The sequence below is a fragment of the Microtus oregoni genome, unplaced genomic scaffold (genome assembly GCF_018167655.1).
Source record: "Microtus oregoni isolate MIOR12 unplaced genomic scaffold, Mior012 000019F_ref0000042, whole genome shotgun sequence".
NCBI lineage: Eukaryota > Metazoa > Chordata > Mammalia > Rodentia > Cricetidae > Microtus > Microtus oregoni.
This window is the reverse complement of record NW_024543078.1, coordinates 12,861,606-12,887,271: the sequence shown is the minus strand read 5'-3', so window position 1 is coordinate 12,887,271 and position 25,666 is coordinate 12,861,606. Positions and strand designations below refer to the sequence as shown.

The following is a 25,666-nucleotide window of genomic DNA, read 5'->3' as shown; positions in this document are numbered from 1 at the left end:
GAAGCTCGGGAGGTGCGGGAGGCGTGCGCGCGCTCCCGACGCCGAGCCTAGCCGCGCCCGCGCCCCTCTCCCCGCCCCGCGCCCCCGCCCGCTCGCCCGCCCCGCGCGCTCTCTCCTCCCTCCTCCCCGCCCCGCGCCCGCCCAGCCCCCGGAATCAGTGCAGCTGTCGCCGTTCGGGCTGCGGATTCCTCCAGTCCCTCCCCCGGCCGCCTCTCCTCCCGGAGCGAGCGCGCAGCCCCGCGCAGCAGCGCCCACTGGTCCCGTCCTGTGAGCCCCGGCCCCAGCCGCCGCCAGCCCCGCGGAGTCGCCTCCCCGGCCCACCCGCCCGGCCGCCGAGGAGCGGGAGGAGGACGGGACCCCGGCGCCCCCACCCCGACCCCCGGAGGTAGGTCGGGGTCCGAGGCAGGAAGATGCCAACTCACCCCAGGCTGTCTGCGGGCGGGCGGGCGGAGAAGGGGCGCGGGCCGGGGCGCGTGACGCGGCTGCTGCCCTGCGCCCCGGAGGCCGTGGGGGCGGGGAGCGGGCTCTCGGGGCGCGGCGGGCTCCGCCGCAGTGAGGACGCCTGCCACTGACCGTCGTGGGCCCTGTCACGGGGTTGGGTGCCGAGTGTGGGGTCTCCCAGGGGCTCTTCTAATCTCCATGCGTAACGGTGCGGGGCTGCGGCCGGCGTGGTCCGGGCTGCGCTGCTGCAGCCCAGCGCGCCCCGCCGCCCCCGCCTCGCCCAGTCCCGCGCCCGCGCAGGGCTGGGGGAGCCGCCCTGGGGCGCCGCGCCCGCCCTCGCCTCCTGCCATCCAGCCTTCAACAGGTTAGTGCGGGCGCGAGGACCCTCGGGCCCTGCTTAGGGTAGGTGGGCTGGACGCCTCTGGTCACCGGCTCACGGTAGCCGCTTCGGGGGAGCCTTCCCTTTGTTTTTGTGACAGGAGAGGTGCCAGGTGCTGCCATCGAATGCGGGGGAGGCTTACGGAAAGCATTGCCCGTTATTTTTGCAGTCAAGCCAGAGCAGATAGTGAGGAGAGGGATGTGTGGGAGTGCTTCAGCAGAAGAGAAAATGGATTCGGTACGGGCTGTTTGGGCGGGGATGTGCGTTTTTGGCAAGATGGATGGCTCACGGTGCCCTCACCGTGATGCAGCACAATGCAGCAGTATCGCAGCCTCCGAGCTTCTCGCCGGCAGGGCTTGGCACAGCCACCCGGCGCCTGCGGCCCCCGCCCGGCCCCACCCAGGCCCAGAGCAGCCCTTCGCCTGCGCCCGGAGCTGCTTCTACCTTGTCTTGGTACTGTGTCGAGATGTGGTGTCGGAAGGAGCAGGTCATCTAGGGTGTGAGGGGGGGTAGCCTTCGCTTTGGGGGCGACTCTTCCTGCCCCGCCTGTTGGCTCTGGGGGTCCAAGGCGCGCCCTGCAGCACTGATGCAGGCCAAAGCAGCTGGCCTGCGGATGCGGGCGGGAGCCTGATGCTAACCAGGGACCAGCACTGGAGGGAGGGGCTGCAGAAGGACACGGCCCAGCGGTGTGCAGAGGCTGTGGTGCATTCGGTGTGGATTCCCAGCTTTTCTATGAATCGTTCATAAACCATAGGCACAACCCAGATAGGCACTGGTTCCATCATTTATGAAAAGTTGGTGATTATTAATTAGACCATCACAGCCATGACGTTACAGTTCCTTATCTGTCTTTGGTCATTTCTGAGAAAATGGATTTTTCCTCTAGGAAATCATCTTTGAAGTGAAATAATTTTTCATTTCAAATCATATGCTCCTGAAAATAGAGCATTCTTTCATTGCTCTTCAGTTATGTTTTTCTGATGCAGAATTAAGGAGCATATAAAGTCTCAACTAATGGCAATCCTTTTAACTAAATTTACATTTCAACACCACACAAAACACAGAACATGACCTTTCACACAGTTTGGAGCTGATATATTTGAAATAAAGTCTAACTCTCTACAATGTAGCAGTAAATATTCAAACTGGCATTTTCTTGAAGTAAACTTGAGCAGGCTAAAGAGGTTATGTTTTGAAAATTACCAATATTGTATGTTAATTTTGACTCATCTTCAAATTCATGAATATATTCCAATACAGAGAATCCATTAAAGTCACTGCCTAGAAATTAGTGATGAAACCAGTTTTTAAATGATAAATTTAAATGTCTTATGTTAAAAATTAGTATTTATAATTCAAAAGTCATAAAAACAAGAGATCAAAATAAGTGTGTCTATTTAATGTTCAGCATCAACTTGTAAGCATTAGCACAAAGAATAAAAATATAGCATTCTATTAAGTTGTTCTAAAGGAAAATTTTATGTGATTCTTTTAACCTGTTTTTTTTAATCTGTTTTTTTTCTGCATGGCAAGTGCAATTGTTTGTTTGGATTCTCTGTTAAGGACTTGTTGATAAATGTCATGATTGATAGCAAATTGGTTGACTTTCAAACCAGACTTGTAGGTTCAGATAGCCAAACCAACCTTCCAGGCTTAACTAATGGGGTTATGATGGTCACCGGCTGCATTTGTGGTTGGTTATGTGTATTTTTATGTACATATTTTCATAGATGTTACTGGGGACAGGGGTTGAGGCCTCTGCTGTTGGTATCTCATGAGGAGATGGTCCCCAGTATCATCCAAGTCTCCATTGGTACACAGGAAATGTCCCTTTAAGCTGCCATTTCTGTATTTCATTTATGATGGAAGAGGTGGCAAGTGGGGTAAATCTCAGATGTCACCCCAGGCTGACCTAAAATGTATACGTGAAAGGCAGACGTCAATATAATAACTGGAAGGGAAGATGAGCCTTTCAAAGCCAAGGGTGAGCCTGCTTTTGTTTTGCTTTTAATCTCTGATGAATCTGTTAGCGTAGAGTAAAACAGCCTGTAATCTGTGGTGTGTGTGCGCATGTGCGTGGGTGTGTGTGTGTGGTGTTGTATCTGGTGTGTGTATATATGTAGTGTGGTAAGTGTGTGGTATCTATGGTATGTGTGTGTGATGTGGTAAGTGTGGTGTTTGCATAGTGTCTATGGTGTGTTTGTATGTGTGGTGTGGTAAGTACGGTATCTATGGTGTGTGTGTGTGTGGTGTGGTAAGTGTGGTGTGTGTGTAATGTCTGTAGTGTGTGTGGTGTGGTAAGTGTGTGGTGTCTGATAAATGTGTGTGGTAAGTGTATGGTATGTGAGTATGTGTGGTGTGGTGTGTGTATGTGTGGTGTGTGTAGTATCTGTAGTGTGTGTGGTGTGTGTGTCTGTGTGGTGTGTGGTAAGTATGTAGGGTGTGTGTGTGTGTGTGTGATGTATGTGTATGTGTAATGTGTATAATATCCGTAGTGTATGTAGTATCTGTAGTGTGGTGTGGTGTGTGTCTGTGGTGTGGTAAGTATGTAGGGTGTGTGTGTGTGTGTGTGTGTGTGTGTACGTTATTTGGAGCCTCTCTAATACTCAAGGGCTGTTCAGAGATGGGGCTTTGGATTTGAGCTTCTCGGCTGTCCTCACTATCTAAAATTATGTTGCATAAAGATTTTTTGAGTATTGTGTGCATGGATTATGCAGACATTGTGAATTTACTATGTTGTAGAAGACATCCTGTGTTGATGTCACAGGAGGTTTAGCTGTTCTGACTTACACACCAGCTGCAGAACTCTGTTGGGTTGAACACTTTGTAACTGTCATGTCTGCAGTGACCAGAACTTTCATCTGTAATGATGGAAAGCAGTGGGGTAGGGAAGCACTGTCCCCAGGTCTCTGTGGTGTTGGAGATCCTCCTGGCCAGAAACCTGACACCAGCAGTTCCTTTGGAGAACTGGCTCCTTTGTCTTGATGGATGGAAGTGTGACTTTCCATGGAGAGATACTATTTTGAGATAGAAGGATGTTAATAAAAAAACAGATTTAGCTAAACAGGAGGGACAATCACCTGGTTTTTTTGTTGTTGTTGTTTGTTAAGATAATTGTGAGCTTTTCATTTTAAGATCCTATTTTGTACTTAGTTGTTTTGGGGACAGGATCCACTGATCTGAAACTCCAGGGTTTAAGTGATCCTCCTGCCGCCTGGCTAAAGAGTGTAGTTTTAGTGATAATCTTACAGTCCAAGTTATTGTTAGGATTTTTGTTAACTTACTAACTTACGCTCAGCAGTAATACTCCCTTTATTAGGTTGAGCCCTGACCAACACCTTTCTTTTAAGGGGTCTTTTCTACTATTCTGTGGGTTTCCTTACATAACCCTGGGTCCTTCTGTGGTTTATGGGCATGCAAACCAACCTTGCATGAGGAAGGAGCCAGGGTCTCAGCTGCAGAGCTACTGCTGAAGCCCCAAGGACTCCTCTTGGAAGCTTTCAGACTATACTTCTTACGCCGCACCCTTGCTTCACAAAGACCAAGTTGAATTCTCTGATTTTCCTCGGTGGTAGTTATGTCATGTTCAAGATTATATAGTATAAGAATAACACTTTTTGTAACTAATGAGTAAAACTTATTCCAATTGGATAGACATATATTTTCTATTTTAAACCATCACCTTCAGGGACTAAGAGTCATGGATCAGTGGTTAAGAGTGTCCTCTGCTCTTAAAAAGGACTTTTCGAGTTTGGTTCCAGCACCTATGTTAGGCAGCTCACCACCGCCTATAACTCCAATTCCAGGGAATCTGACTTCATGGGTACATGCACACACACACAATTAGAGTAAATCTTAAAAAATAAAATAAAATATCAGTCGGGCGGTGGTGGTGCATGCCTTTAATCCCAGCACTCGGAAGGCAGAAGCAGGTGGATCTCTGTGAGTTTGAGGCCAGCCTGGTCCATAAGACCGAGTTCCAGGACAGGCTTCAAAGTTACGGAGAAACCCTGTCTTGAAAAACCAAAATAAATAAAAATAATAAAATACGATCTTTGGACAAGGCATTTTGATACCATTCGTTCATGGACCACCATTATTAGAATCCCTCAGTAGCTTGCTATGATTGTGTCCTCCAGACTGCACTCCAGAACTTCCCGGTCAGTCTCTGCATTTTAGCAAAATGCACAAAATGTTTGAACATTCAGTTAATGAACTCTGTCCTGCTCTTTCAAAATACCAAAAGCTTCCTGTGACTGAAGGCACAAACCCATCATCTGAGTCCTGTTTTCCAAACCCATGTAATGGTGGAAGGAGAGAACAGAGCCACAGAGTTGTCCTCTGGCCTGCACGTGTGTATCATAACATGTCCTTCCCCATCACACACAGACACAGGGAGTAAGGTGTACAACGTGACATGTCCTTCCCTATACACACACAGACACAGGGAGTAATGTGTGCGTCGTGACATGTCCTTCCCCATCACACACAGACACAAGGAGTAATGTGTGCATCGTGACATGTCCTTCCCTATACACACACAGACACAGGGAGTAATGTGTGCATCGTGACATGTCCTTCCCTATACACACACAGACACAGGGAGTAATGTGTGCGTCGTGACATGTCCTTCCCCATCACACACAGACACAGGGAGTAATGTGTATCGTGACATGTCCTTCCCTATACACACACAAACACAGGGAGTAATGTGTGCATCGTGACATGTCCTTCCCTATACACACACAGACACAGGGAGTAATATGTGCGTCGTGACATGTCCTTCCCCATACACACACAGACACAAGGAGTAATGAATTTTTTAAATTTCAAAGCTTCCTGTATACTTTTCCTTTTATGTTGAAGTATCTCTGGGCATGTGTATGCACACATGTGTTTCTTGCCACTAGATGGAGAAATCTGTGTAGTCCTATTTATTATTGGCAATCTAGATTTCTATGTCTGTGGATTAGCCTTCTCTTAAAAGTCTTGGGGATTTATTTTGTCTATTTTTAACTTTAAATAAGCAAAATTATGTTTTATATATCTTCTGACTTGGATTTTTAAGTTAATATCTAATCCTAAAATTCATAAATTTTCCTTCTGTAGTTCATCCATTTCCAGTGCTTGTAGTATTCTATACAACCACAGCTTATCCATCAGTCTGTTGTAGGTGGATATTTGAATTGACGCTGGATTTTTTTATGCTATGAAAGGGCAGACGTGAGTGGTTTGGGTACCCGTGTCTTGGTGTACATGCGGTAACATACACACTATGTCTGTCCAAGGGATGAATCGTGTTGGATCACAGAGTGTTACATCACCGTCATCCTTACCAGATGGTGCCGAGTTGTAGCAGCTGGATGACTCTTCTCAGTGATGTGTAAACATTGCGTTTACTCTAGAACCTCACCATTAGCTCATTTCCTAACTTTAACAACCTTAGCCCAGTAAATATTTGTGAGAAACTTGTTTTATTTGCAATTTTTCTGATAACTGACAATTAAAACTCTATTATCGATCTTTTGGAACTCTGTGTTCTGTGAAATGCTTGTTCGGTCTTCAGCTCACATTTTTAAAAAATGTTTCTTTGTTGATTGTAGGGCTTCTGAAGGTAGCTTGCCCACTCTTCCCTTGTAGATAATGCATTACAAATATTACCTGCTAACTTTTGTTTTTGAAGAAAATTCTAATCATTTCTGTTAATAAATGCGTAGTTATAAAAAAAGTCAGAATCCAGGTTGTTGAGGATGACTTTGTTGCTGCAGAAAATTTTCCTAACCTTGGAAAGAGCAAAAAGACACGAGCCCAGATCCTAATGGTCTTGCTCATGAGGTGTGGGGAGTGGCTAGGTGTGGCTGCACCTCGCTTTGGCCTACTTCCTCATCTCCTTACTGTGGGACTGCAGCAGTGCAGAGTGTGTAGTAGGTGTTCGCTTCATTTGATTTCCTCTAGGAAGATAATGCTCTAATCTGTAGGAGCCACAAACTTCTTTGATAATGCTTGGCAAGAATGCTAAGTATTTTTATATGAAAAGGTCTATTCATGCCTTTCATCCCACTACTCGGGAGGCAGAGGCAGGCAGATCTCTGAGAGTTGAAGGCCAGCCTGGTCTACAGAGCTAGTTCCAGGACAGGCTCCAAATATACACACATGAAGGAAGGAATGAAGGCAGGCAGGCCGGTAGGCTAGTAAATTGTTTACTCTAACTTTTTTTGTTTGGTTTTTTTTTTTTTTTTGGAGACAGGGTTTCTCTTTAGTTTTGGGCCTTCCTGGGACTCGCCCTGTAGACCAGGCTAACTTCTGTCTTGTTTTGTTTTACTTTTGTAGAAGGCTATGTTACCAATGGAGTTTATGTCTTAACACAGGCTGTTCCACTTGCTGGAAACAAGCCTTTAATCAGTTTGGATTCTAGTATGTGAAAATAGCATATAATTACATTTCTACAAAAACTGTTCTTTTTCCCAGTAAGGATTTATATTATTAATGTTCTCCATTTGCAACCACTCGGAGATTCCTTTGCCTTCTTAGTTGGGTTTGGTAAATAGTTCTTGAATACATTCTTTTGCCAGGATTTGAAAGTGTGATGGTGGTACTGCATGACTTAGATTTGAAAAAAAGGGGTTTTTTTATTGTGTGTGTGAGAGAGAGAGAGAGAGCATATGTATGCACACATGTGTGCACACTGTGGCACGCATGTGGAGCTCAGAGGACAGCTTGTAAGAGTCAGTTCTCTCCTCTACCATGTGGACTCTGGGCACCAAAGTCAGATCATCGTGGTTAGACATAAGTGCCTTTACTTGCTGAGCCAACTCAGAGGTCTGCATGGCTTAAATCTGAATAAAAATTAGTTTCGTTTCTAAATCCTAGAACTATACACACATTCGAGTAATATATGTGTTATACATTATACATATTATGTGTATCTATATTTATATGTATATATATGTATACACACACACACATATATATATATATATATACAGAGAGAGAGAGAGTACACATATTTTGTATCCTGTACTCAGAAGATAAAAGACTTTTTATTGAGCCCATGGGTGACTTTGACAAGCTGTTTGTCTTGGGTTTAAATTTTCTCTCCTAGAATTTAGGGAAAGTAATATCAGTGATGAAGGATGAAATACACTAATTTAAGAAGATTTTCCCCTTCCTCATGTAAATACACATTTTCTTACGCCCTGTCACTTCTTTAGAGCGTGGGAAAAGATGTAGGAACAGGGCCACAAGGGAACCTCACAAACAGTGTCCGGGAGGCCATGTGTCCCTACTGGCTGTGGCCTTAGCAAGGCAAAAAGTTTCTCCTTGTCTCCCTGCCCTCTTGGGTGGCTCTTGAAGACACAGTTTTTCTGGCGTGTTTGTTGTCAGACCATGTCTGCATACTCAGGTGCTGCATGTCTTGCTGGCGTGTTCTTTACCAGCTGGATAGTCTTAGAGGGAGACATGTTTGCTCCCTTGTCCTATTTGATTCAAGGGAAAGGAAAGCCTACATTCTTCATTAAAGTAAACTTATTATGGTTTACACATTGTATTTTTAATATGATCTGAAGAGAAACCAGAGTATATCCATTGTATTTTTAAACCTGGAGTATATGAAAGCTTTTTATGGATTATTAATAGTATTAAAATATTCATTTTTTAATCACCATTTTTTAAGTACCACAAATTTTTGATACTGTCTCCTACTGTCCGTGGTGTATTGGGTTTCTCCCCATTGGTATGTAAAAAAATACATGCTTTCAGAAATTTATGAATTAATATGTCATTGTAACAAATACAAAATATAGAGCTGGTAGATGAGTAGTTGGTAAAGTGCTTACTGGGAGCCTGAAGTCCTAACTTCAGCCCTCCAAACTCATATGAAAAAAAATTGTAATTCCATGGCTGAGAAAGCAGAGACAGGTGGATTTTCAGTGCCTGCTGGCCGGGCAGCCTTCCCAATTGGTGAGCTCCAGGACAATTAGACTTTGTTTCCAGAAGTAATGTGGGCTGGAGAGACAGCTCAGCGGTTGAGAGCACAGGGCACCCTGGCGGAGCTTCACTTCTAGCTCCGGGAGACTCAGTCCCCTGTTCGGGCCTCTGAGGACACTGGACACACACATGGTCCACATACATATATGCAAGAAAGGCACTCATACAGAACATATTATAAAAGACTGTGAAAAGGTGTATGGGTCCTGAGGAACACACCTAGGGTGACTTCTGGCGTGTCTGTGCATGTGCTGTTTGTTTATATATGTATGTGGGAGGTGTTATTTGTTTGTTTGTTTGATTGATTGATTGATTGATTTGGAGACATGGGCTTGCTGGGTAGTTTGCTGCCCTAGAACTCACTGTGTAGCTCAGATTGGCCTTGAACTTGAATAATCCAACTGTCACAGTCTTCCAAGTGCTGGGATTTTAGGCATGAACCACCATGCCTGGCTCAAAAATATTTTTAAATCATTTTATTACCAAAATAATAGATGAAAGTTCTAGGTTATGTGGGAAATGAAGATGTCTAAGTATTCAACTCAGAACCAGGCACTTAGCATATGTGCTTCTCACCAGTACATAGGACCAGCCATCAGATTGTCAACTACATCACAGAGGCTTGACAGTGAGTCATGGCGGGGTGCTTACCACTCTTCTGTCTACACACACACACACACACACACACACACACACGGCAACACAGGCTTCACAGTCTGTCATGGCGGGGTGCTCACCACTCTTCTGTCTACACTCACACACACACACACACACACACACACACGGCAACACAGGCTTCACAGTCTGTCATGGCGGGGTGCTCACCACTCTTCTGTCTACACTCACACACACACATACACACACGGCAACACATGAATGCTGAGTACTGGCCACAGTCAAAACTTGTACATGAATACTGTCTGGTGCTCTGTTCTATTTTAAGAGCAGTTAAAAGTAGTAAAGAAACAGAATATAAAATGAATTCACGATAGATATTTCTCACCAGCGGAAAAATACCAGAAACGAAATTCTCATTAGGTAATCTGTGCTTTCTGTTTTGTTTTGAAAGGAATTCCCATCAGAGTTGGTCAATTCCCTTGAGAGGTATCTCTAGATGGGTTGGACAACATCTGAATTTACTTTTTTTTTTTTGTCTTCAGATTTTAGAGTCATTGAAACAGCTATCCCATAATGTGTTACTAATGGAATGGACGTGGTTATTACAGTCTGGGCTTTGTTGTAATACATTTTACTGATTTTAGCTTGGTTGTAGCTATAAGCATAGATTAGAGCTTGGTTTTCTTAGGGTCTTTGAATTACTTGCATCCTAAAGATAGCTTTAGACCTAGGATCTGTTTTATTAAAAAACAATAGACATACTTGATAGATTAAAGCAGTTCTGTGACCCCTAGGACAACAGCGAGATGGCAGGGGACTTTGTTGCCTTGGTCTTGTGGCTGACCCTTTTCTGACACATGGACCTGGGAAATGGTTGGTTCAGGGAAAGAAAGCAGAAATAACATTTTATTTGAAAAATAAAGCTCTTTCCAGAAATTTCTCTTGGCAGTTTGGGCTTGTTATTAGTCATGTTTGGGGTGGTGGGGGCTACAGGAAAATAGCAAATGATGATGTTCTTCCTGATTTAAACAGGAAGTGTTTAAGGGCAGTGATATCTCCTCTCCCAGGTTAACAGGGAAGTCTGAACTGGACTGGGATGGAGCTGGGCAGTGGTAGGTGGGCTCTTCTACACAAATAGGATTCAGAAACTCCCAGCCTGATCAAAATCTTTTCTTGGCCAGTGGCAAAAACCCATCAAGAGAAATTCTTGATGGCTAGGTGTCTGTCCTGCTGAAACTGTGTAGATACCTCAGCTGGATCTCTTGGTAGCTAAAATCTTGAGTCTTGACACTTGGGGTAGCAGCTAACCCAGGCATTGCCAAAGGTCCCAGTGGCCCAGGCTAGAGGAGAGCAGAGAGCTGGAATGTGGCCTTGGCTGGACTTCTGAGTGCCTGAGAGCACCTGTCACTATTTCGAGAGGTCAGTGGTGTCCAGAGGTATCAGTCAGGTGGCATCTCTGAGAGGGGTCTGGTCCTTCTCATAGCGCTTGGCAACTCTGTGCTGTCAACTGTGCGCAGATTCCCAGCTTATCTCTGGGGCGGAGCTGAGAAAAGGTCTAAGAGCAAAGACATTTAGGTGTCATTTGGGAAGGAAAGACCCCAGCACATGAAATCTACCAGTACGTGGTTCTGGTTTGTTTCTGAAGAGAACTTTAAAAAGGTGTTTGGGGGGGTTGTTTTAAAGGTAGGGTTTTTGTGGTTGGTTTGTTTGCTTGTTTTAAAATCAAAACCCATTGCTAAAGGAATTCTTGAGTTTCCCTGATAATCACATGATTCTTGCTCTCAGTTTTATTTTGCTTTTGAAGTATGTGTTCCTGACAGCATGAACACCCGTGTTCAGTGGAATTCTAAAAAAATCTTAACTTGGTTCTTGAAGGGGAAAAGTATAGTGCGATATCAGGCCAATTTATTGTGTTATTTCAAAGGGAAGTTGTTTTTCTATGTCAGTTAGATTTCATATGTGTTTTCTTGTGTACTATTAGTGTTTACCTTTATGCACTTATTATTAATTGTAGCGTATATTGTTGCTGGGGTGCCCTCTTATAAAAGGAAATTCACTTACATGAAATCATGATTTGCATGGGTCTTACTCCTAACTGATCCTCAGTATTTTCTCCTTTTAAAACAGCTAGACATTTAATGTAAAGCATGTATCGGTAGCTGGCCTGGGCTGGAATGTTGGCAGCTGTGCCGAGCCAAAGTCTCAAATGTGCTGGTTCGATATGTTTTCTCGACAGAATGGAATGTAACATCATGTGGTTGACCGTTCCAGCTTGTTTTTGAAGAGGATTTTGGGTTTTTTTTCCCCAAATATTAACAATTAGGGAGCAGGACTTGACTTTCACAAGATATATTGCTTTGTCCAACTTTTCTTTTCCTGGTAGTAGTGGAGCTCATTAAAAAACAGAATTATCCTTTAATAGACATCCGGTTAACAGAGTGCTTTAGTGCAGGTTGTGACCAGCTGCCTAGGGCTTAGTAGCCACAGTCCAGCATCATCCTTCTGGATTGGATGGTTCTTTCTCCCGTTTGCTCCCTCCTTATAGTTGATGAGTGTTTAGCCTTTTGAGCTATAACACGGTATTTCTTCATAAGATTGTGCAATATTCTGATATTTGGGGGAACCGGCATGACTTGTATCTTTTTTTTTTTTTTTTTTTTTTTTTTGGACCAGGCTGCATCCACACAGATGGTGGTCTGATTTTTTTTTTTTCTTCCTAGCAAGGCATTCTGAGTGACTGGTTGGGAATAAATGGCAGGTTTGTCGTGAAACGTTAGCATCATGTTACTTGACGTGCCTTTCTAGATAAAGGGGATGTGATTCCAGCAAGGCTAGATAGAAATGGTTGGTATGTGCTGGAAAACTGCCAAAAGATTGGGAGCAAGCTGTGTGGCAGGCACCAATCAACCTTGGCCTGCCTTAAAATAGCCGTTGTCCAGCAGGCTAGCTCCAGAGTTGTGGTTTTACTTGAGCGGCATTGTTCTTGTAAATGAGTTGCCAAGAAGTAGGCATGATGGCTTCCCTCTTTTAGTGCTCTTTGGAAATGTTGATGGTCTTTAAAAGTGTATGTAGGCAAGTAAAGATGCTGGTGTTTTTCCATGTCCGTTCTTCTTTAAACGTCAGTGTCCGTTCTTCTTTAAACGTCAGTGAGCACTGAACCGTTCTGATCAGTAAGGCATCGCGTCCTTCCCCACTCAGAACAATGCTCAGATGTTTGTTTGCAGTTCAGTATGAGGCCAGTCTTTTTTTTTTTTTTACTGGGTTTTATCAGTAATGTCTTTCCACACATCTCACTCACGCTTCCTTTCCCACGCTTAACCACTTACTACAGAATATGCTGGTTTTGTGACTTCAGTAAGTTTTTTTTAAGTCTTGTATTTTAGGTATTTAATAAGGGGCATTGGGTACCATCCTGCGGACTGAGTCCTACTTGTCTGTTTTTATGTGCTCATTCATTGATGATTTGTCTGCATTACTTGGTACTGCCTAGTATTGTGTCATCCTGCTTAGTCTTTTTGTTAACTTGACCCAAGCTAGTGTAATTTGAGGAGCGAAAACTTCAGTTGAGAAAGTGTCACGCAGATTGGCCATGGGCAAGCCTGTGGGGCGTTTTCTGGGTTGATGATTGATGGGGGAGAGTCCAGCCACTGTGTCGGGAGATCCTGGAGTGTATAAAAAAGCAAACTTATATTATTTATAATATTAATTTTGCAACTGTTCTTTCAATTCTTCCAGTAGAAAGTCATGTTTTTCAAGCCAAAAGAGTAACAAGAAAGTGCCTTAGGGAGCTGTCTTTTACACCCGTGAGCCGGTTGGTGCCGTGGGAAGGTCTACAGAGGTGGGAGCTGCCTTCAGGGCTCCAGACAGCCAGTTAGTGAGGATGCTGCAGATAAAATGCTTTTTAAAACGCAGTATTTGTATTAATAAGCGGAAGCAGAATCAGAAGGGGAGCTTCTTGTGAAAACAGTGAGTAAATCTGAAGGGCTTCAGATGAAAAATCAAGTTTCGCTTACATTCTCTTGAAATATGTAAGATAGCATTTAACAAGTAAATGTAAAATTAATAGAAATTTGAATCTAGGTAAATTATAATTTTATAGTTTGTTGGAATATCTTATGGATAGCTGTTTCTCTTATTGCTTTCTTTGTGTTTTTAATGTATTCTAATTTTGGGGGTGGTTTTTAAGACAGGGTTTCTCTGTGTAACCCTGGCTGTCCTGGAACTCACTCTGTAGACCAGGCTGGCCTCAAACTCACAGAGATCCGCCTGCCTCTGCTTCCCAGGTGCTGGGATTAAAGGTGTGTGACGTCACCACTGCCCAACTGTATTCTAAATTTTGTCTTTTTTGTTGCTTTCAATATTTCTACCTATGAAAGTGCCTTGTTCAGAGATTTATTTTTATTTATAATTATTATACCTTCTGGTCAATGAGTTGAATTTAGGTATGTTTTTAGAATGTATAAACATTTTTTTGTAGCATGGAAAATATATAGACAGCTTCTGTATTTTGGGAGTGAGTGTGTGGTTGTTGTGGTACTGGGGATCAAACCCAGGGCCTCGTGCATTTGAGGCCAGTGCTTTACCACTGACCTACGTTCCAACCCCAGAGAGCTCCTTCGTATGTTTTGACCCTTCATTTTTAGTTGGAAAATACATTTTCTATTGTACTGTTGACAGTTAGTAAATTAGTTGAGCTTAACGATGTCCACTTTTTATTGTTTTTTTCTGTTTTATTCTTGTCCTTCTGTTTTTTTTTTTTTTTTTTTTTTTTTTTTTTTTTTTGGTTTTTCGAGACAGGGTTTCTCTGTGGCTTTGGAGCCTGTCCTGGAACTGGCTCTGTAGACCAGGCTGGTCTCGAACTCACAGAGATCCGCCTGCCTCTGCCTCCCGAGTGCTGGGATTAAAGGCGTGCGCCACCATCGCCCGGCTGTTTTGATTTGAATGTGTCCTTGGATAATGGAAATCTTGAAGCTCCTCTTTCCATAGGAAAGTACACGGAGTACTTACTGAGTACACTGTAACCTGCTCACTCAGGCCACTGCTCCTTTGGGTTCCTTCAGTCTTACAGGATATCTCTTGTCTTTCTGCTCTGTATCAGCTCAGGCTTAAAAGACAAGGAATAAATAGGCTGAGCATTAAGATATTCCAGACATCAAGAAAATGTGGATTTGCCAGTATACATCGGGGATTGCAGGGAGGAGACGTAGAACGTTAGTTGGCTCTCTTTGCCGTGTGACAGCAAATGGAATCTACTGAAATCTGCTGCAGATGGCCGGGGAGTGGACAGGTGAGGCCCACATGAAAGTCATACCATGGGGAGGCGGAGCAATGAGTCGGTTTAGGCAATGCAAGCCATTTGGATGTTTCTACAGCTGTTGCTGGCCAGCTGGAAATAACTGGAACTTGCTGGGATGGTAAGTTTTGCTTTCTGAATTGGCTTAGAGTAGTGCATCTGAGGCCTATGAAAATGTGTTTATAACATAATTTAGACTGTTGGCTAATATTAACAAACCAGAGGACAGAGTACGGCAGATGCCATAGGGTGTGGCGGTTTAGAGTGCGCTGACTCTGGCTGTGCTGTCTGAGTCCCAGCTGCGCCGTTTACTAAGCTTCATAAGCTTCAGCAAGTCATTAACCCCTTTTTGCCTCTGTTGTTACTATTCTGGCTAGGTTTTATGTCAACTTGACACCAGCTAAATTCATCTGAGAGGAGGGAACCTCAATTAAGAAGATGCCTCCCTAAGATCAGGCTGTAGGCAAGCCCGTAGGGTATTTTTCTAACTTAGTGATTTGCAGGGGAAGGCCTGGTCCTACTGTGAGTAGTGCTGTCTCTGGGCTGATGGCTCTGGGTTCTGTAAGAAACCAGGCTGAGCAAGCCACGAGAAGCAAGTCAGTAAACAGCACCGCTCTGCTCCGTGGCCTCTGCATCAGCTTCTGTCTTTGGGCTGTTGCCCTGACTTCCTTAAGATAATGAACAAGGACGTGTAGGAAAAATAAACCTTCACCTCCCCAAGTTTCCTTTGGTTGTGATGTTCCATTGCAGCAGTAGTAGTGTTAAATGTCGCCTATTGGATGACAGAGTCATTCTATAGACCACATAGGGTTGTCGTTGGGAATAAATAGGTTAATGTAAGTGGTTAGACTAATATAAACTTTAGAAACGAGAAACTTTTAATACAAGGGGGAAAACGAAACATAAAGTGATTTAAATGGTAAGATCTGAAATAAATAAGGGAACCCACACGATAGTCCGTGTGAAGGGCAAAAGGGCGGCCTGTGATTTTTGTTTGTCTCTGTTCTTCCCTGTGTTCTGTGTTCTGTAACATATGTGTGAGTTTATAAGCTGAAAACGTAAGCTTTATTTTGAAACGTGCCTGTGTCCCTCGCTAACAGTTAGAATGCTGCCTGTGCTCAGGGCTCTCCACTTGGTGACAGTTGACTTCCTTTTCATCCTCCGTGCGTTTTCATTCTTACAGAGGTCCTCAGAGTAATGAAACTCAAAACTTCCTAAACATTTTTAATAATTTATGTTTTCCCACTAATTGAGACTGATGGTGTAGAAGAAGGAATGCAGGCACAGCCATATGATTTCCATTTGTTTTGGTAGAGGCAAGTTATGAAATTCAGTATGATCTTGGACTGGAGGATTGCTTTGAAAGGGAAACGATGGCAGGTCTTTCTCTCCCAGCCATCACGGTGTCAAGACAAAGGACACAGTCTGGACATACTTCTCAGGGTCTGGCATATTGTGATCATTTATTAGTGACTTTGCTATTCTCATTGCCATGATGTGTTCCTCTGCCTCCCAAAGCTGTGCAAAGAAACTTGGTTACTCGGAATTTGTCTCTAACACCCTCATGTTCTAACTTGCTTGGTTTTAAAATTCTGTATGCCACAGTAAGCTTTTTGTTTGTTTGTTTGTTTTGTTTTGTTTCTCAAGACAGAGTTCCTCTGTGTAGCTCTGGCTGTCCCTTGAACTCACAGAGCTCTGACTGCCTCTGTCTCCTTAGTGCTGGGATTCAAAGTGTGCACCGTCATGCCCAGCTTCATAGTGTGCTTCTTACGGATTTACACTTGTTCTGTGCTTCTGCGTCTGTCTCCTTGTCCTCCTTTTACGTCACCATACATGTTGTCACATCCTGCCATACCTGTTTATTGATGCCCCATCTGTCGAGAATCACGCCAGTGAGGCTGGTGCTGGGAAACAGCAGGCAGAGTCTCAGAGGCAGGCAAGTCATAGCCATGTCGCCCTTGGCCACGTCTGCCATAGTATGGCAGGGTTTCTGCCCTCTGTGTTCTCAGTCAGAAACTTGGGCTGACAGGATGTGCAGACTTAGATTACCTGTCCAGAACCAGTCATGAGCTGAAACTGCAAGGAGAGCAGGAAAAATATGACCCTCCCCCAAACCAAGCATGGGAGAACGTGGTTTACCTGCCTAGGCTACCAGGAGTCAAACTTACATGTTAAGGAAGCATGAGAACACTTGCCTTTTGCTACAGAGATAGTCAGAACCCTGTTTCCCTGGGGGAAACAAAATTTTACTCAATGAAAGGGCTAGATCTGTGTGTGTGTGTGTGTGTGTGTGCGCGCGCGCGCGCGTGACAGCGTGCCCAATGTAGTCTGATTTTGAGACCCAGTGAGGCTCCATCGTGGATGGATCAACTGTCCGAGAATCAGCGAGATTAGGAACTGCTAGGAGGTATTTTTTCATTGCAGCTGCAGCTCGTGCTCAGAAAGAATTTAGGATTGGAGACTCTCAGGCTGGACGGCATTCCGTAGATGTTAATGCCGCCGTGCCATTGTACCAAGGAGAAGCTCAAGCAGCTGGCCTCACTGCCTAACACAATATAAAGGGCTAAAACCATCACTGGGGCCAGTGTCTGTGACTGTTGCCGGAATGCTGGGCTCTGACAGGCACGTTACTCTGCTAGATTTTGAAGTTAAGTAGATGAGTGAATTTCCCAAGTCTGTGTTCATGTCTTCTGTTTTCATGCCCTTAGGTTGGTGTTGATGGCATTAAGTTGGTGTTAAAAATTACTAGAAAAACAGAAAGTGTATCAAAACAGTACCAAAGGCAAGAAAAGAGAAAGACGTGGGGCTGGACAGATGACTCAGCAATTACGAACACTGCTTTTCCAGAGGACGCCAAGTTCATTCCCAGCACCCATGTGCTCACAACTGTCTGTAACTCCTCTTCTGAGGGATATGACACCCTCTTGTCACCTTCTCAGACTCTGTGTGCCAATGGTGCACAGACATACATGCAGGCAAAACCCAACCACACATCAAATAAAAATTCAAAAATATTTTTAAAAAGAAAAAGAATGTATGTATTTTTTCTACATATACATTATATGTATATTATATGTGGAAAATATGTGTATATTCTACATGATATATATTATCTTTTTATTTTTATATGATATACTATGTATTATGACTTGTTGTATATATGTGTCATTAGTGTGGAAAGAAAAGCCACATGTAGAAGTAAACACACATGCTGTATGTCTTCTTTTGTCTTAAGGACAATAACAAGTTACTCTGGTCTGGCTTTCCAGACCAGGCTGAAGGAAGATATCTGAAGGTCATTCCAAATTTGGAAAGTAACTAGTTAAGTTTTATTTTGACATAGTGTGTATGTTTAGAGCTTTTCAGGTCCGGGTTTGAGGGGAGGCTGGCAGGAGATCAGAGGGCAACCCTGAAAAGTAGACTCTTGAGTGCTCCCGCCACCTGGGATCATTTTAACCGCATGGGAACGGAGGGTACAATAGGAAAGAGTGGGCACTGAAATCCCTTGGGCCCTACTCTGGAAGACAAGGCCAGTCCTGGGGGAGTAGTTGCTTCTCGCTGAAGCCACGGTGCCCACTCTGCCTTGTGGGGGGCCTTCAGTAGTACCTGGGTAGCCGAGGGTAGTAAGAGGCGACCCCTACCTGGAGCAGACCAGGTAAACTTGGACTGTTTAGGACAAATCTGTCACGTAGAGATCCTCTTTTTACCACGTTGCCTAATCTTGGTGTCTTGGCGTTTTCACATTATAAAATGTGCCTAACGGCAACACTAACTTTTTAGGGTGTTTGGATAAAAACACATGTAAAATTATCAGAATGGTCTTTGACCTATAATAAGTGTTTAAGAGATTCAGCTACTTTAAAAATGATTACTTAAGACACTTAATTCACGTAATAACTAAATTTATATAGTTTGTTCTCCATATTATTTTTCCAAAACACATTTCGTTTTTAATGTTATTGAATAATGTCTTCTAATCAGTGACTTTTTCCATTCGTGGCACCTGCTCCACCTTAACTACGTGTATGAGTCTTTATTCAGGAAATTAAAAGCTTCACTTCAGTTTTTCAGCTGCTTAGGTGTGTATAGTTAGCAGATGTGGTATGCAGAGGCCTGGGCACTGATTGATCAGGAGGCAGGTAGCTGAGTCATTTCCACTGCAGAGGTTAGCTCTTTGCAGCCAGCCCTAAGATAACGGAACGGCTAGTGGTGGAGAGATAGGGAGTCGAAGAGTAGATTGTCCTGCTCCTCTCGGTTGGCCCCCCTCCCAGCATATGGCTATGTCTAACTGCCAAACTCAGGAAAAACAGCACTGAAACAAAACAGAAACCCGGAATGCCTGCTTACATTTGAATGTCAGAGAAATCACATCTTTTTTTTTTTATATTTCTCAGACAGATTTCCAAGCTTAAGTATACTGAAAGTTTGTTTCTTGAATCGGAAGGCCAGCTTTAGTTGAGGTCTGGTCTTTATCTGAGAGTCTCAATTGTCGCGCAGTGACAGTTTTCGCCCTGTCCTGTACAGTCCACGTACAACAGGTTATAAGAAAATGTCGGCTGGATCCTGTCGTGAATATAGTCAGCGTCCTTCTGGCGAGATAAACAGTGGAGAGGTCAGTGGTGAGTGGGTGCTGCTGGGTGCCCACTCGGCTCAAGATGGAGAGGGGTTCAGTCTGATTCCCATGGCAACAGGAATTGTATTTGTTCTGTAAGGACTTCTTGGCTGTGAACATAGGTGATTGGTAGGCAGCTTTCTCTAGAACGGGAGAATTGTTAGTTAGGGTGCCTCTATGTGATTGAATAACCTTGGTAGTAATTGGGGGCAAAGTATAACTTTGGGCCACTTTTATTTCAATGTATTCTATTTGAGTGACCTTCAGGTATTCTTCCGGTTAAAATATCTTCCTATTTTTAACTTCAGCAGTGCTGCCTAGGAAGTGCTATTGAGTTTTTCACATCAGCTTTGGAATACTGTCGACAGTCCCTCTGACGAGCACTGCACGCCTTTGGGGAATGCTCCGTGGCAGAGAGAGCCTGCAGAACCCCGAGCTTCTGTGTCTGGGGGTGCTTGTTTTTATGGTGTGTGATGTCTCTGTCGGTCAGGTCTCCAGCAGAAGCTTCACCAGGTTAATGTTGCACTTGGTGACATCAGTCTTGGCAGCTGAAGCTGAAGACTGAACCAGAGCAGGTGGATTTCGGACCGACACCTGACTTTTAAGTGCGCCATTTAAGAAGTTTAATGTGCCCACTGCAGAGGCACAGGTGTTGGATTATCTTTTGAAGAAAATTACAGAATGATAATAGTTTACAATTAGACACAGGTAGTGCGTGGGTAACTTAGACACGGAGAAAAATCCAATTAGAGCTGTTTGTTCAAAATACTAGATTTGACGTGTACTTTATTGTTAAAAAGCGATACTAGAAAATGAATTATTTATAGGAATTTTTGCCGGCCACACTTTGGAGCTGGTCGCTATTTGGAAAAAAAAAATTCCTTCCTTTCTCTTTGTTTTTTTTCCTGAGCTCTTCTTCTCTCCTCATTCATTTCTTTAAGAGCCAGGATTTACTTTATTATTGACCAGTGAGTGGTTTGCTGTCACATAAGTTACTGATTGATTTGCATGATGGGTGGAGTTGTTTGGCTTAATTGTCATCTGTTACCCTGTTTGCAGGTGAATAGTTGCTACTCAACTGAGCCCTTACTGGTGTGACTGAAGAACCCTAAACACTCTCTGGTCTCATTTTCCAGAGGCTCCATTGACTTGCATTGCACAGGGACTTGGGAGAGTCTCTGGGTGTGTTTCCATGCGGTTCCGTGTTGTGGAACAATCTTTGTACACTGTAAATATGCATTGTTCTCATCGTTAATAAAAAGCTGATTAGCCGATAGCTGGGCAGGAAGAGATTGGGTTAAACAGCCTGAAACAGAAGGAATTCTGGGACGAAGACGGGCAGTCAGTGAAGTTGCGAGCAGATGCAGAGGAAGCGGGAGATGAATGTGCCATGCTAATAAAGGTACCGCCACGTAGCAGAGTATTAATAAGGAATATGGGTTAACTTAAAATGTGAAAGTTATCTAGTAACAAACCTGAGCTCTCAGCTGAGAATTTACAGTTATGAGCTTCAGTGTGTTTATTTGAGAGCTGCTGGTGGGACGGGGCTTTCCGCCTACAGTGCCAATATACAGTCTACCCTCTGACCTGCTCTCGGAATGTGGGCCTAACCTATGTTGTCCTGTAGAATAAACACAAGCTCCAGGTGTCTAGTTACACTTAAATTAATTCAAACTAGGTAAAATTAGATGTTCTGTCCTCAGGCATCCTGGCTGGCTTTCAGATGCTCAGGAGCCCGTCTGGATCATGGCTCTGTATTTGACGGTACAGACAGAGAATTTTACACCATGGCAAAAGTTTGTGTTGGATAGTTTAGATCTGGGGATGGCTGTAGGATGTCAACAGGATGTGGAAGGAGCTGTGAACATTTGAGAAGTCTGACACAAGGGCAGACTTAGAATAGAGCTAATCCAGGAGGATTTGCCAGCACAGCTAAGTTACCACATATTTTTAAGCAGTCTTTTTCTCAATGAGCTGTTTGGCAGCAGAAGCCCTGGGAGCAGTTGGTACAGTGGATTGTGTATCTGTCTCTCAGAAAGTTCCTGAGAAGTGTGTGGCCAAAACCAAGGTGAGGCAAATGAAAACTCCGGCAGGCCATGGCAATAAAAGACAGAGATCATTACCCCCTCTTACACACCCCCACCCCTGGCTTCTCATTAGTTTGTAGAAGTCAAGGAGAGGGCTAACAAGTTTCCAGAAAAATTAACTTTCATCGTAGACTCCATCTTCTTGGGAGTCCAGGGTCTAGGGAGGTGAAAAAAATAAGAGTCACACTTATTTTTTTTAACAAACACGTAGCATAATATTTAAGCATAGTAAAGCTATAGAAAATAGAAAGATTAGAGGAGAGGGAGCATATGAAAGCATGTGGATTATCTAGGTGGTAAGAAACCAAACCTCTAAGAGGCTGTCTTGAAGCTGTCGGTTGACCTCAAGGCTCTTTGCTTCACACTTTTATTCTGGGCATTAGCATCTCCTCAGAAACAGTCTCCGTGGCTTTTCTGAGCCTGCCAAATAGAAGGCTGCAGGTGTTGAGGGCACAGGACGTGAGGAGGCAGAGCCCTCAGGGTGGGCAGGCTGGATACATGCATACATAGTCCAGGAGCACAGCCCCAGTGGTGTATTAGGTTGTGTGAGTAGCTTGAGGTTTTTCTCTTTGGCTGTTGTCTGCTAGTGTCTTACTTTTCTCAGACAGAATGGCAAAGGCAACTTACAAAAGAATGTTTCATTTGGGCTTATGGTTTCAAAGGGTTACAGTCCGTGATTGCAGAGCATGGCAACAGGAACAGCTGAGAGCTCACATCTTGATCTGCAAGTGTGAGGCAGAGGGAGAACCAACAGTAGGAATGGAGGGAGGCTTTTGAAACCACAAAGCCTGCCTCTAGGGACATGCCTCTTCCGGCCCTTCCCAAGCAGCTCTCCAACAAGGGACCAAGTATTAAACCATAAGAGACTCTGGGGACATTCGTGTTTAAACCACCACAGCTGTTGACCTGGGGTGACACATCAGTGTGTGCCGTGGACCTCATTCCCTCTCATTGTCCCACCAGTCAGTCCTCAGAGACTGGCTTTTGTACATGGTAACCACACCTTTCCTGAGGAATCACTGAGACCCAAGGTCAATTATATGCTTAGGGGTTGTCTTTTTTTTTTTTTTAAACCTTGCTTCAGCCCTGCCTTTAAAAATAAATAAATAAATAAATAAATAAATAAATAAATGTGTTTAACTTGGGGCTCATAGTTCCAGAGGCTTAGAGTCCGTGGCCAACAGTGTGGGGAGCATGACATCATACAGGCAGACATGGTACTGGGGCAGTAGCTAAGAGTTGGAGCCACAAGGACAAGGTAGAGAGAGCTAACTGGGAATGGTGTGGGCTTTTGAAACCTTATTGACACACCTTCTAACCCTTTCTGAACAGTTCCACCAACTGGGGACCAAGCATTCGAATCTATGAGCCTGTGAGACATTCTTATTCGAACTACCAGACACTGCAATACTCATTTACTAACCCACGTCTCCTGGAGTGGTGGTGTCCATCTTCCCGGGCAGGGGAGGTCCATTCAGAATCTTTTCTTTGTCCTTATTTAAAGTTGTTTTTCGAAATTCGCTTACTAGCTGGTGGGTTTCTGTGGGACTGTTCCATACCTCCTTAGTTTGGGTTGATCTGCCCATTACCTCTCCCACTGCCATTGCTGCTCCCAACATTGCTTAATAATTTCACATCCAGTACCCCCGCTTCTTTCATTTCACATGCGTGCTACCTCCGATCTGTGTTTTAAAGTTGGGTTTTGAGATGATAGACGGCTTTCAGACCTGTTTCCATTGGGTTGGCTTCCTCTCCCCTTCCATATCTCAAGTTCCTCCTGCTCAAGCTTGTCCCCAACAGTATCCACCTCTATACCTTCATCTTACCTATAATCTGCTATCCACCTCTCTTTCTTTGTTCTTCTGTCATACATTACATCCCCACTGTAGTTTCCCCTCCTCCTAGGCCCCCTCTCTTCTTTCCCAGATCAACTCCTCCATTTCCCTTAAAAAGAAAAAAAAAAAAGCTACAATAAGACTAGGCAGAAACCCTCATATCAAGGCCGGATGAGGCAATCCAGTAGGAGGAACGAGGTCCCAAGCACAGGCAAAAGAGTCACTTCTACTCCCACTATTAGGGGGAGAATCACGAGAACAGCCATAGCGTATATGCGGAGCACTTAGCTCAGACCCATAAAGGTCCGTGATTGTCACTTTAGTCTCTGGGAGCCCCTAGAAGCCCCACTCAGTTGATTCTGTGAGTCATGTTCTTGTGGTGTCCTTGACTCCTCGGGGGGTTCTCTTGGCTCTCTCTAGTGTCTGGATGTAGGTCTCTGCATCTGTTCCCATCAGTTGCTGGATGAAGCCTCTCTGATGACAGTTGGGTTAAGCACTGATCTATAAGTATAACAGAGTAGCAATAGGAATAATTTCATCGCCTTTTGTTTTGTTTATGTTTGTTTGTTTTGACAGTCATGTTTGGTTCCATCCTGGGTCTCTGGGCTGTCCAGCTCGTGGTTCCTGGCCGTCCAGGTAGTGTCAGGCATGGGCTCCCTCTCATAGGCCTCAAGTTAACCCAGCCATTGGTAGGGCACTCCCAGAACATCGCAAAGGCAGGCTAGATTGTAGGTCAAAGGACAGGGCTGATGTCCCAGTCCCTCTGCTGGTTATAGAAGATGGCCAGTTCAGGTTTCATCTCTTTTGCTACTAAGAGCCTTCTCTGGGGTTCCTCTTGTAGACTCCCTGGAGTTCCCATTGCACCCGATGTGTCTCCCAATACTCTCTCCCTTCCTGCCCTACCCCTGCCTGATCCCTCCTGTTCACACCCCTGCCTTCCCTTCAGTCCACCCATAAAATCTATCCTATTTCTCCTTCCCAGGGAGATCCACATGCTTCCCCCCCCCCCCTTTGAGCCCTCCTTCTTACCTTAGCCTCTCTGGGTCTGTGGATTGTAGCATGATTATCCTTACTTAACAGCTAATATCCACTTAGAAGTAAGTACATACCATGTTTGTCTTTCTGAGTCTCAAGATGATGTTTCTAGTCCCATCCATTTGCCTGTAAATTACATTATGGCATTTTTGTTTTGTTTTATTTTTGTTGTTTGTTTTTTCAAGGCAGGGTTTCTCTGTGTAAAAAGCCTTGACTGTCCTGGAACTCGCTGTGTAGACCAGACTGGTCTTGAACTCAGAGATTCGTCTGCCTCTGCCTCCCAAGGGCTGGGATTAAAGGAGTGCACCACCACTGCCCAGCATTTTTTTTAATATTTATTTATTTATTATGTATACAATGTTCTGTCTGTGTGTATGTCTGCAGGCCAGAAGAGGGCACCAGACCTCATTACAGATGGTTGTGAGCCACCATGTGGTTGCTGGGAATTGAACTCAGGACCTTTGGAAGAGCAGGCAATGCTCTTAACCACTGAGCCACCTCTCCAGCCCCCAGCATTTTTTTAAAAAGATTTATTTGTTTGTTTATTTATTGTGTATAGTGTTCTGCCTGCATTTCTGCTTGCAGGCCAGTAGAGGGAACCAGATCTCACTTCATTATAGATGGTTGTGAGCCACCATGTAGTTGCTGGGAATTGAACTCAGGACCTCTGGAAGAGCAGCCAGTGTGTTCTTAACCTCTGAGCCATCTCTCTATTGTGTCATTTTTAACGGCCAAGTAATACTCCATTGTGTAAATATTTTTTAAATCTATTCTTTGATTGATGGGTAGCTAGGTTGTTTCCAGTTTCTGACTATTATAAATAAACCTGCTATGAACATAGTTGAGCAAGTGTCCTCGTGGTTGGATGGAGCGTCCTTTGGGTATATGCCCAAGAGTGGTACAGCTGGGGCTTGAGGTAGACTGATTTCCCTGGCTCGTCTTGAATTCACTGTGCCGACTCTGGATAACTTTTGTCTCCTCGTCTTCTTGGTCACACCTCTCCAAGTGCCATTGTACTTGGCTTTGTGTGGTGCTGGGAGTCAAGCCCAGGGCAGCATATGTGCTAAGCAAGACCTCGCCCAACTCTGCAGCATCCTCAGTTTTGGCTCTGCCGCTCTTCATGCTAGCAGAGCTGTGCCTTCCTTCTCTTTCACTGCCACTGGTTTCTGCTAACACTGTTTCTACTTCATTCATCCACTGTTTTGAATTATGCCCATCCCCCTTTTTGCCATGCTTTAATACTTTTCCATCAAGCTCTGAGAGCTCAGAAGAACAGGAAAATGGAAGGATAGGAAAGGCAATGCTCGGAGGGATGGTGGGATGGCAATCGCTAATGCTTTTTGGACAGGTGATGGAATTTCTCAATCGCAGTTAAGATGG

At 44.3% G+C, this 25,666-nt stretch overlaps 1 protein-coding gene across 1 annotated transcript in view; it reads left to right on the top strand.

Annotated features, from left to right (window-relative positions):
* The first annotated feature begins 215 nt into the window (after positions 1 to 215).
* Sptbn1 (spectrin beta, non-erythrocytic 1) overlaps positions 216 to 25,666 on the top strand; it is a 164,313-nt gene continuing 138,862 nt past the window's right edge. The window contains exon 1 of the mRNA XM_041668900.1: positions 216 to 385. The gene's annotated coding sequence lies outside the window, so the exon portion shown is untranslated. The remainder of the gene's footprint in view (positions 386 to 25,666) is intronic.